Source organism: Eleutherodactylus coqui, chromosome 2 (genome assembly GCF_035609145.1).
Source record: "Eleutherodactylus coqui strain aEleCoq1 chromosome 2, aEleCoq1.hap1, whole genome shotgun sequence".
NCBI classification, from domain to species: Eukaryota; Metazoa; Chordata; class Amphibia; order Anura; family Eleutherodactylidae; genus Eleutherodactylus; species Eleutherodactylus coqui.
Window position 1 is genome coordinate 113,892,742 of NC_089838.1, and position 12,111 is coordinate 113,904,852.

Here is a 12,111-nt window from a genome sequence, read left to right on the forward strand (position 1 = left end):
CAAGTTGAAGAATACACACGTCCGTCATGTCCAACATTTAAATTTGTCACCTGATTCATGTTCACAATTTGCCATAATACAATAGGAGAAAGTTTTTCTATTTTCATTATCTGTCATCTTCAATATGAGAAATCTATTAGCTTAATAAATTCTTTTTCAGACAGACTGCCGCAGCCAATCACTATGCACTGCTCCGGTCTGTAATTGGCTGCAGCAGTCAGTCTGTATGCAGAATGTTAATGACTGCTAGCACCGTTGCCTTGTAGCGCTGCGGTTCTAGGTTCAAGTCTAACCAAACGCAACATCTGAATGGAATTTGTATGTTCTCCCTGTGTTTGTGTTTCTTCTTTTTTTTCTCCTCCTCTGACGTAGGAAGAAGGAGAAGGAAGAAAGAAGAAGCAGCATATTGGTTAACACTGTTGTTATGCAGCACTGGAGTCCTAGGCTCACATCTGACGAAGGACATCATCTGCATGGAATTTGTGTGTCCTCTTTATGTTTCTTATTCTTCTCTTCGTCTGGAGAAAGAAAAAGGAAGAAGCATGGTGATTCAATGGTTAGCACTGTTGCCCTGCTCTGCTGGAGTTCTAGATTATAAATTTGACCAAGGACAACATCTGAATGGAGTTTGTATGTTCTTCGTGTTTCTTCTAGTTCTCCTCCTCCTTCTCCAGAGAAGAAAGAGAAATGGTGGCTCAGTGGCCATCACCATTGACTTGCAATGATGAAGTTTTCCAATTACATGCAGATGTTGTCCTTGTTTAGAATTGAACCTAGAACCCCAGCATTGCAGGGCAGCAATGCTAACCACTAAGAAACAACTACCACTGTTTCAGGGACCTTAGTGTTCTATACTTGTTTTAGGTTTTTTTTTTACTCATTTGAACCAAACTTTTTGATGAAATTCGGTGGTAAACCAGCAAAATCGAAGTTTTGAAAGGTTCGCTCATCTCTACTGGTGAATATGTGTTCTTTTATTATTTTTCACCATTGCCTGCAGATTAGAATAAAAATACTTGGAAAGCCTCTTTAACAATTTGAATATGTTATTCAAGATTTGAAAAAAGAACAATAGAAAACAGTAATAAAATGTGCAGGAAACATTCTCAGAGTGAATCCAGCCTGAGATCTGCTGTGAAGAATGGTATATGGCATATGTGATTAACAGGAAATGCTGTCTATTTTTCTTCCTATAGCAAAGTACTGGAGTTCATTGAGATATAATAGCTGATCATATTACATGGTTGTTAATTAGCCGGGATATTGTATTATAATGATATATGAATACAACTAGGTAAAAAGCTACAGTAGGTATTTTGCTCATGTTCTTTTAGGCTCACTGAAATATTTTATTAGATTGGATATGTGTAGATCAATTGTGAATAGTCTAGCATCATTTCGAAATTGTCCTGAAATTGCTTAAAAAAGTACTTTTCTCTGTTCTCAAAGATTATCTAAACTAAAATTGGGACAGACTCAACAATTTTTTCATGTCTGATTGCCCACTGCCTGTTCATTGTAGATCACTTAAAGGTGTATTCCTAGTGCTTACTATTGATGACTTACCCTCAAGATAGATCAGCAATAATTTATTAGTGACGGATTCTCCAGCATGCTGTCAATGCAGTGGGGCTGGACATCAACATCATTGGTCAAGACTAGCAGTGTAAAAAGAGGGAGTGAACCTGATTATTTCAGTGGCAGTCAAGATATTTATTTTACTTGCAGCCCTGACCATGGATGACAACATCTAGCCCTGCTGCACTGACAGTGGGCTAAAGGATCAGCTGATTGGCAAGGATCCAGAGTGGCAGATCCCCACCAATGAACTATTAATAACCTATTGTGAGGGTAGGTCATCAATATCCTTCTAATGTGTTCCTCCTGTTGGAGAGGTATTTGGACCTAGAACACATCTTCAGACACCATTTCCACCTTCTTGGGACCAATATGGCTCACTATATAAAAAAGATACTATTTAGGCATTTTTTAGTTTAAGCTTTTGTGAATGTGACAACCAAAAATGCATCCATATTGGTGGTTGCTTTTGAATGATCTCCTCAGAAACTGATGACAATGGCAAAGCGAAAATGAAGTGACAGAAAAGCTAAATGAAAACAGTCAACTAATATGACTGCAGTAGTTTTTGCAAAAAATGCTCCAATTAAACAGAAAAATGCCAATATATATTTTTAAGAAAAATAAATAAAACTGCCAAACTTTGGTTATTGCTCTAACTTCTGATCTACTAGTATACGACCATTTTTACATTTTAAATGAAAGATTCATTAAAAAAATAATGGTCCATGGTCTACAGGGTCAAAGGCAGAAAGTGTGATTTCCATGCAGCTTCCTTTCTATAAGTTTGATTAACAAAAGTATATCAGGAAATTGAACACAATGAAGTGTTAACATTTTGGAACCCAGATATCTCTATCTCAGAGGTACACTTTAATAGGAATACATTACACCAATTAATTGCAATACACAGCAACCTGTTCTTATGTTTGTTGCTAGTGTGCACTGTAATTCTTGTCAATGCTATAATGTACTGCTGAAATTCAATACTAGAAGAGCTGACCGCTTTACCACACTTTGCTGTGGGCTGCTGCTTGCACTGGCAATAATTTTATGCACCATGAGATGCAAGAAGTCTTTTATGTCTATTAATTGACCTGCTATAAGGGGGAACGTAAAAAAAAGCCTAGAAAGATGTCTCCTTAATTATACCTATCCAGCTCTTGAATCCTGTTGAAAAGCATCTAAAATATCTTCTTGCAGGAATATAGATAATAAGTAGGTATTTTCAAAGCCCTGGTATTAAACAATGTGTTCTTCAGTACTAGACTCATACCATACCAACGTCTTCATTGTTGCAAATTGTACTTTTTATTAGGTAACCAAGTGCATTACCTTCCTGTACTATGCTAATACATTCTTGGTATCAGTTATTTTATAATTAATTATTATTCATTTTGCCAGTACTCCTAATATCAGCCATATAGTGCAGATTTACAATAGAATGCTATCACAACTGATAGAAACATGTTCCAATAGTGGTAACACATTTCTCGTGGCATAAACATACATACTACACAATTGTTGTACATGGTCATAGTGTCCTTATAGCAGAGGAGAAAAACAGTACATAGAGAAGGTCTAGACCACAAATAAAAATGCCTCACATACTACAGAAACTTAAACATACTGTGACAACACGAGGGTTAAATAGCGGTGTGTGTGTGTGTGTGTGTGTGGGGGGGTAAATAGCACGTCAAACGGTCACTTTCCTTCTTGTTTGGTTTATTCATACACTCTTTAACAGAAACATAGACGACTGGGTCTCCAGACAAAGTAATAAATGTTTTGCAACAACAAAGTCTCTTCTTAAAGTCCCTTCAATATCATCCTCCACAGGGTTGAAGGAAACAGCAATAACAAGTCCATTTGATTTGCACAGACCTGGGGATGTCCAGAGTGCAGCTGGTCCTTAAGTCTTTAGCGCCTTCAGACCCTTAGTTCAAGGGCAGGTGTACCCCAGGGGTCCTGCTGGAACCATGTAGGTCCTGGTCCATAATGTCTCTCTGCTCACCAGAGGAGTTTTCTTTAACCAGCAGTCTGGTCGCAATACACCGCTCCTAGATGTTGAGGTTAGGGGCATCTCCCTGTCCACCTCTGGCCTTCTCAGGCACCCACTCTGGGCTAGCAGTCCTCCAGCTCCACTGAGCTGTCCTCCTGGCTCTCTCAGCCAAACACTCTCTCACTGCAGCAGGAACACACCTTTTTATCTTGCTGACCACACCTGTTGGTGCTTTTCCTCAGGCACCAGACTGATTGGTAGGCCGCATCACATTTTTTTTCTTCTGGCCCTCCAGGGTCAAAACTCCAGCCTCGGGGGTCTCTTACTGTTTTTACATGTCTGACGAGTTTCTTCTTCTTGTCTTCACTCTGCTCCTCACCTTCTTGCAGATCTCTGTCAGACTGTGCTCTCACAGCTTGCAAGTTGACTCCCAAGTGCAACTTTGTGGCTTGTAACTTATAGTCAAGTTTCTCTACCTGCCCCTTCATTTCTTCTATTTGCTGTTCCAAGGCTTTAGTAGACTTTTCTAGTTTAGGTATAGTCTTTTCACCATCATCCTTGGAGCTAACACAGTCCTCCATTTCAGTGCAGGACGGCTTGTGGAGACTTTCTAACTGAGCCTCCATTTTGAAGGTCTCTTCTAGCTCAAGAACCTTGTCTCTGTACTCTTCCAGTTCCTCTTGTAGCTCATGCTCCAGCATGGCCTTGCTATGGATTACAGTCTCCACTTAATTTTTCAATTTATTCAGGCTTATAATTATCATCTTTTCTTCATTTTGTAACAATTCTATTTCTTCTCTTAGTACAGTGTTGTCATCGGTTAGAACCATTAGCATTCTTCGAAGTTCCTTTCCCTCTGACTCTGACTTTTGCTTGGCAGCATGCAGTTCACTGATGAGTTGGTCCTTGGAGCCAGCATCCCTGTGATAGGCTTCTACCACTTGGACAAACTGTTTCTTTACTTTCTGAATTTGCTTTTTGACATCATTATTCTTTTGCTGCCGTTCTTCCAAGATTTTTGCTGCCACTTGTGAGACCTTCTGAGCTTCCGTAGCCTCACTTTGTAAACATAATTTGGCATTCTTCACTACTTGTAACTCTTTCAGATTCTTTAACAAGATCATCTTTTTTCTTTTCTGTACGAACTGGGTTTTAGACATCTCTGGTCTCTGAACTCTTCTTTCAGCCGCTTGACTATTTGATTTCCAGCATTTCATCTTCACGCACAACTTCTCTGAGAGCTGCTGAAGCTCTGCTCTTTCTTCTGACAGCACTTCCAGGGTGCGTGTCAGGGTTAGTACCTCTGTTTCTTTCCTATTAGCCCTTTTTTCTGCATGCTCAAGTTCAGTGGCATATCTTGCAGATCTGGCTTTCTCTTCAGTCAGCTCCTGTTCACACAACTTCTGTTTCTTCTCGAGTTTGGACACAAGCTCCTGTTGCTGACCAATCTTAACAGTAACATCTTCTACCTCTTGCTGAAGACTTACTTTAACCTTCTCAAGTTTATCACAGGCGGCTGTTTTCTCTTCACACTGCTGCCTTGTAGCTTCTAATTCTCCTTGTATTTCTCTTTTCTGCTCTTCCACAGAATCCAAACACAAAGCACTCTTCTCCAGCCTATCTTCCAGATCCACCACCTCACCCTGAAGTGTTGCAATCTGCTCTGATAGGTTTCTCTTAGCTTCTGCATCCTCCTCTGCCTGCTTGAGGAACACATTTTTCTCACCTTGCATAGTCTTCAGGTCTGCACTGAGACCAAGCCCCTGCTGCGTCTCTTCTTGCAGTAACTTCTGGAACTCTTCACTCTGAGCTTCCAGCTTCACCTGCAGCCTGCTCACCTGCTCAGACAATGCTGTCTGCACACTGTCACCTTCAGTTATTTTTATTTGTAGCTCTTGAAGCTGCATCTCTACTGTCTTTTTCTTGCATTCATATGCACACTTATCTTCCAACAACCCCTTCACCTCTTGGGTCAGCTCAAGACACTCGCTTTTCAATGTTTCTTTTGCTTTTTCTATTTGCTTCAACTGCTTGGACAGTTTCCCAACAACTACAGCATGACTCCATTCCAGCTCCTGGATTTGGGCTCCATGTATTTCAGCTTTCTCATCCAAGCTCATCTGTAGCTGGGACACCAGTCTCTCCTGCAGCGCTTCTTGGTTTTCTTTGTCACCCAGTAAGTCTTTCAAGATCTCTGCTTGCTTCTTTGCCTGACTGCAAGCAGTTTTCTGTATTTCCAGCTCTTTCTTGAGCTGACTTATTTGGCACTCCAAGTCACAATTTTTCTTTGCTAACAGCATTTTCAACTCTGCAACCTGATTCTGCAAACCTGTAGTTTGATTACGTGCATCTGTAGAAGCTCTTTCTAACTCGCAACATGTCATCTCCAACTCTTGGGTTTTCATTTGCAGTTTCTTACAGTCCTGTTCATACTGCACAGCTTGTTTGGCCTCTTCCAAGGTTTTATTCCTCTTTTCAGCTTGCTCTAACTGTTGGGACAGTTCACTCTTAGCTAGCACGAGTCTGCTTAAGGTTCTGGATCTGAGCTTCATATAGCTCTATTTCTTCATCCCTGCTTAGCTGTAGCTGGGTCAGCACCTGCTCCTGACGAGCTTCTTGGGCTTTCTTGAAGTCCAGTATACCTCTCAATACCTCTGCTTGCTTTTCTGCTTTGCTGCAGGCGGCTTTCTCCATCTCCAGCTTTTCTTTGCGCTGTTTTACCTGAACTTCCCATTGAATATTCCTCTTTGCTGACTGTGTGTTCAATTTTTTACAGTCTTGTTCACACTTATGGGTTTGTTCTCCCAACAAAGCCCAGTGATCATCAGTTTCAATCTTTCTTATGAGGTGTTCAGTCTCTGTAGTTTTGACTGACTCTGTCAGTGCAGCTAACTGCTTTATTAGGAGTTGCCTTTTCTCCAGCTGCACTTGCATAGCCTCCTGTTGCTGCACCCTCTCTTGTAACAACTGCTGCAGCAATTCCTCCATACTCAGAGAGGTTGTCTGCCTTTTAACTGGCGTCTTTGAGCTGGGACCTTCACTGCTTGTGCCAGCGCATCCTCCACCATATGTGACAACACGGGGTTAAATAGCACGCCAGGGGGGTTAAATAGCATGCCAAATGGTCACTTTCCTTCTTGTTTGGTTTATTCATGCACTTTTTAACAGAAACATGGACGACTGGGTCTCCAGAGAAAGTAATAAATGTTTTGCAACAACAAAGTCTCTTTTTAAAGTCCCTTCAATATCATCCTCCACAGAGTTGAAGGAAACAGCAATAACAAGTCCATTTGATTTGCACAGACCTGGGGATGTCCAGAGCGCAGCTGGTCCTTAAGTCTTTAGCACCTTCAGACCCTTAGTCCAAGGGCAGGCGTACCCCAGGGGTCCTGCTGGAACCACGTAGTTCCTGGTCCATAATGTCTCTCTGCTCACCAGAGGAGTTTTCTTTAACCAGCAGTCTGGTCACAATACAGCCTTAGCTGAAGTCTGGTTCTCCCAGACACACACCTCTCCAAGGTGTTGAGGTTAGGGGCGTCTCCCTGTCCACCTCTGGCCTTCTCAGCCACCCACTCTGGGCTAGCAGTCCTCCAGCTCTACTGAGCTGTCCTCCTGGCTCTCTCAGCCAAAAACTCTCTCACTGCAGCAGGAACGCACCTTTTTATTTTGCTGACCACACCTGTGGGTGCTTTTCCTCAGGCACCAGACTGATTGTCTGTTGCCACCTACAGGCCATCCTCTGTAGCACACCCCTACAATACATAGCACAACATTTGGAGATAAGAAGTATACCATAGTGCCCCCATAATAAAGGAGAAAACAGTATCTCTTTTGTTTTAATGATTGGGCAGAGCACCATACCCAGGAGCACTCTGCCTGATCATATTCCTGTGAAGTGAGTTGCATTATATGAATTTGTCTTCGCTTTTAAGCCCCATATGATTGGTTTTAGGAGAGGGAGAGAACTCAGTTATACAAAGTGCATTTTTGATACAAGCTAAAGAGCCTTGAATCTACTCTTGTTGACTAGAACTCTATGACCTGCATCCTAATACATTCTGTATTTTCAAGATATGGCCTCTCTGATTTCTCAGTAAGTAAAAAGCAGTGTAAAACTCAGGATGTATTTAATTACAGTAATATAATTGCACTTTTCTCATATATTATTCACTGCAGGACCATTCACGATTTTCTGTGAGGCATACTTACAAATTTATTGCTACATAAGTACTTAGAATTGATGTTTATCACAGAATTTCTTATAGCATCAAGTAGTGCTTTAAAACAAAACCTTAAAACGTCACTGGCCAAATTCTGTTATTTTCTCACCCTTATTCTGCTTGCTTTTTGAAGTCACACTGTCCTATACAAAGTTGATGATAAGGTCTTCACTATCCAGAGCTAAACCAAAAGCTCTGCGATGATACATCATGGATATATGTTATAAGAATTATTTCCCAAATTTCAGCCATAGTGCATAAATTAGATAAATGAATTTGTAGTGAAGAGAAGCAGGAAGGTTGCGTGAGTTCCGAGCTTAAACAGACGTTTATGGCTTGTAAAAGTTTCTGTTTGGCTTGAGCAGTTGGGTTAAGGGGTAATTAGCATGCTCATTAAAAAGAAAGCATGGTTGTGGAGCAAATGTAAAAAATAACGAAAGGCTTTTCTACACAAGCCAATATCATTGTTAAACGAGTGCTGCTCATTTAACTGGTAAATTATACCGTCTTATATAGGGGCATGAATGCAATCTTTCATCCCCCATTTACTGCACTCTATTTTTTATTTTGGGGGGGGGGGAGCACTTGTATGCCCCATTAGGGTATGAGTAGGGCTGGGCAGACATGTTATTGATGATGAAAGCACTCTGATTCGAGCCAAGCTCCAATTGCACGGCTTCTGCTGTCCTGCCCAGTAGTAATTAGAGTTCACTGCAGCAGTCACACGATGTGCAGTGTCAGCTGGGATTGGAGCAGTTTTGTCTTCCATCAAGTGAGTTCCCAGCACCACTCATAGATTAATGTTGGATACAATTAGGCTTCTTTCTCCCCCTCAAAAATCACAAGTACTTTTTAAATCACTATCGGCAGCACCTCCCCTGTTCACACAGGGAGATATGCTGCTGAGAACGATTATTTCTTAGTTGCACTAAAGATGCGGTCAGCCAACAAAGACCATTTGCTTGTTCGTTGGCTGATCAGGTTCAGTTTCACACATGCTGACATTTGGGCAAGTGAGCATTTTACAAAGAATCATGCCTAATTGGCTGCATGCATAAAGGGGCCTTAAAGGGAATCTGTCATCAACTTTGAGTCTTATAAATTACCACTACTGCGTATTATCATAAGGAGCAAGTGGATATCTGAAAAAGTGCAAGCAAACAAAAGACAGTAGTGTCCTTGGTATGGTGGTAGCTCCCCTACCTTAGGCTCCACAAAAGTATCTCATAATGAAAAAGTTTGGACACTTCTGCAGTGATGCAAGTTGAGCAGTGATGCAAGTTGTATAACATGTGACTACTGATTGGCTGGAGTGGTCACGTGATAGCTTATTAACAAAGAGCAGTGGGAGATCACCATTAGATTGGTGGGCCATTGAAGAGGTGAGAAGTGTCATTTTATTTTTTCATTAGATCCCTTGTGGTTAATTTTTTAGTCAACAACCAAACATTCCCTTCCAGTATTTTAGTGCTTTTCTGCTGTCCTTCTTTGCGGTGTTTAATCACCCAATACACTTTACATGTTTTATATGTTTTACAACTTATATCAAAATAAAACATACTCTTAGGGTCTGTGATGTCTCAGTTTTGAATTACACAGGTCCTTAAATCAAAGTCATACTGATGGCATAGAAGGGGCAAAGATGCTCGATAAGGACATAAAGCAAGGTTGTATTCACCCTTACTGCTATTTAAAAATACCTTATAGGTGGTGGTCCTCTTTAGGCTTCTTTCACACGAGCAGATATTGGCCAGCCGTTTTCTTGGCTGGCCGATATACGCTACGTTGGGAGAGGGAAATCTGGTGAACGGGCGCAAAAATCAAACGTTTGTGCACCCATTCATATGGCCTGGTGAGGCCAGCGCAAATTCGCCCAGCTCACTGGGCCATCAACCATTTCCCCTCCCTCCCCATTGCAAGCTCACCTCTTGTTCCTTTCTGCTCATTCTGTGAAATAGGAGGGGGCAGAGCTAAGCTTGGTCTGCCCTGCCTTCTCCCATTGATGGCTATGGAAAAGAGGCGGGGAGAGGGCGGGAGCATAGCTCCGCCCATGTCCCGCCCTTTGTCCATAGCCATCAATAGGCGGAGGCGAGGCAGAATGGTGCTTAGCTCCGCCCCTATCCTGCCCCCTCCCATTGCACAGAACGAGTGGGGAGGAACGAGAAGTGAGCATGCACGGGGGGAGGAGAACAGAGGGAGGGAGTTTAGCAGCCACGCTGTTAAACTCCCCCCCACCCAAGGCCGCTGGCATGGACTCCCATAGGAGCCCATGCAGCGGTCAACGTATTCCCAAGCCAAAAGATAGTTCCAGGACTATCTTTTGGGCCTGACATAAAAACACCCAGAGTTATATTGGCTTGGCTGGGGGAAATACGTCTTTAGAAATACGCTCATGTGATCTGATGCATTGGAATCCAGTGCATCAGATTACAACGCATATCGGCCGGCCGTGAAAACGGACGGTCAATATGCGCTCATGTGAAAGAAGCCTCAAAGAGTGAAAGAGGTAATATTTACATAACTAGTTTATAGAAAGCCTTTAAATTAAACTATAATTAGATAATATTAGATTATATTGTATGGTAGATAATTCATCTTTACTCTTGTTTGCTTTTGTTTTAGCTATAAAACACATTTGGGTGACAATTAACAAGGAGATCATAACTAATATTACAGAATACTTAATAAGATCCATTTAATAGATTCTGCCTTGTATCACACAATATAGTAGACAGAAATTGGCCATACCTGTTATTACAGAAGGAATATAATGGCCTTTTTTGTTCCTGTACCACAAACACATTTGTAGGGTGGAGTTTTTAGAGAACGTCTGAAGTGGCAGGAATCCTTAAGACTTATCTTGGGACTGGCGACTGCTTGCTTGCAAAAAAATAAAAAAAGTGATTACACGGATTTGTCAGAACAGGAATGTGTAAAAGGGTGAGACCACATGTTGCTCTAATAAATTTGAATGTTTGTTTTTAATGATTCAACGCTTTCCTCCAGCACAATCCCTTAATAACAGTTACGAACAAACTGAAAGACAGCGTGATGGCAGCAATTCCAAACGCTGTCGCAGGCAGGTGGACTTGTAACGCTGGATGCTAGGAACAACACCTGATAATCTGGCGCAGAACATCTTGGATACTTGCCAAGCTCGGACCATATGTACTGCTGCTAAACTTTCTATCTTAGGCTGCACACACCCAAGTAAAGATCACCTGCTCTTATACCCAGTGTGAGGTCAGCTTGCCTGCTTGAGCCCGGACTACTGAATGTTGCCGCTGCACACTGAAATGAATAAACAAACCTTGTTACCAATATTTTAACTACAAGATGGTTACTTCACCTTAAAGTAATAGTGTACCACCATTATAGTTCCCCTTTAACGGAAGACAAATCACATATCAAATTATTAAACCGTAAACTATAATTGAACAAAACATACAGTGGCACAAATGCTTAATGGTTGTGGTCATTTAAAGAAGCACAACAAACTTATTGGTTTCAATTACACACAAGGTGGTGCTATTGCTTCGATTTTGTAAAATTAATTGAACAGAACATAACACAGAGCAGTAGTTTAACACTCTGTCTCCAGCTTGTTCACCCCACAGTAGCCACACCCGAGGATCTTGTCACTTCATATGGTCTAACACTATCCAATTACCTTCCAACGAATATCAAGTGGACACTGATCACAGCCCAGGCCCTATCCTCCAGAACACTTTACTTTAGTCTAAAGTCTTTCTATCTAGAGCCCTGTTTCCCTTTCTAAAACCCAGCTCTTAAGGGCCCAACTATCCCCTTTTTAGAGGCAAACTCATTCACTCTGGAACACCTCACAATTGAACCCACAAGGCTCACCTCAGGCCTCCAGGTAACCAGACCTCCATTATAACCCTTCTCTAGTCCCCATAGAACTTACTTATATCAAATCCCAGACCGGACCCAGCTATAGTCTCCCATGAATTTGAGTTCAGCACTACTCCTCCCTCCCTGGTTCCATCCAGGCAGGCATTTTCTCCACAACTATAGAGGATTTCTCCAGCGCTAACCCCAACTAGAATGACTGCATACTCAGCCTATGCCGCTTCAGCGATGGCATGCACAATACAGTGCAAACCACCCATAACCATGGCTAGACGCAAGCCTCCAGGTAACCAGACCTCCTTCTCTACAGTGCTTCTCTAGTCTCCACAAAACTAGCCTATATCGCATTTCTGACTGGACTGAGCTGTAACCTCTCCCGAAAATAAGCCCAGTACCTCTCACAACTCCCTTGCTATTAACAGGATAACATTATCTTCA

General features: G+C 41.8%; 1 pseudogene; it reads right to left on the reverse strand.

Annotated features, from left to right (window-relative positions):
* Positions 1–446: 446 nt before the first annotated feature.
* LOC136610017 (myosin-9 pseudogene) lies at positions 447–5,850 on the reverse strand (annotated as a pseudogene).
* Positions 5,851–12,111: the final 6,261 nt, after the last annotated feature.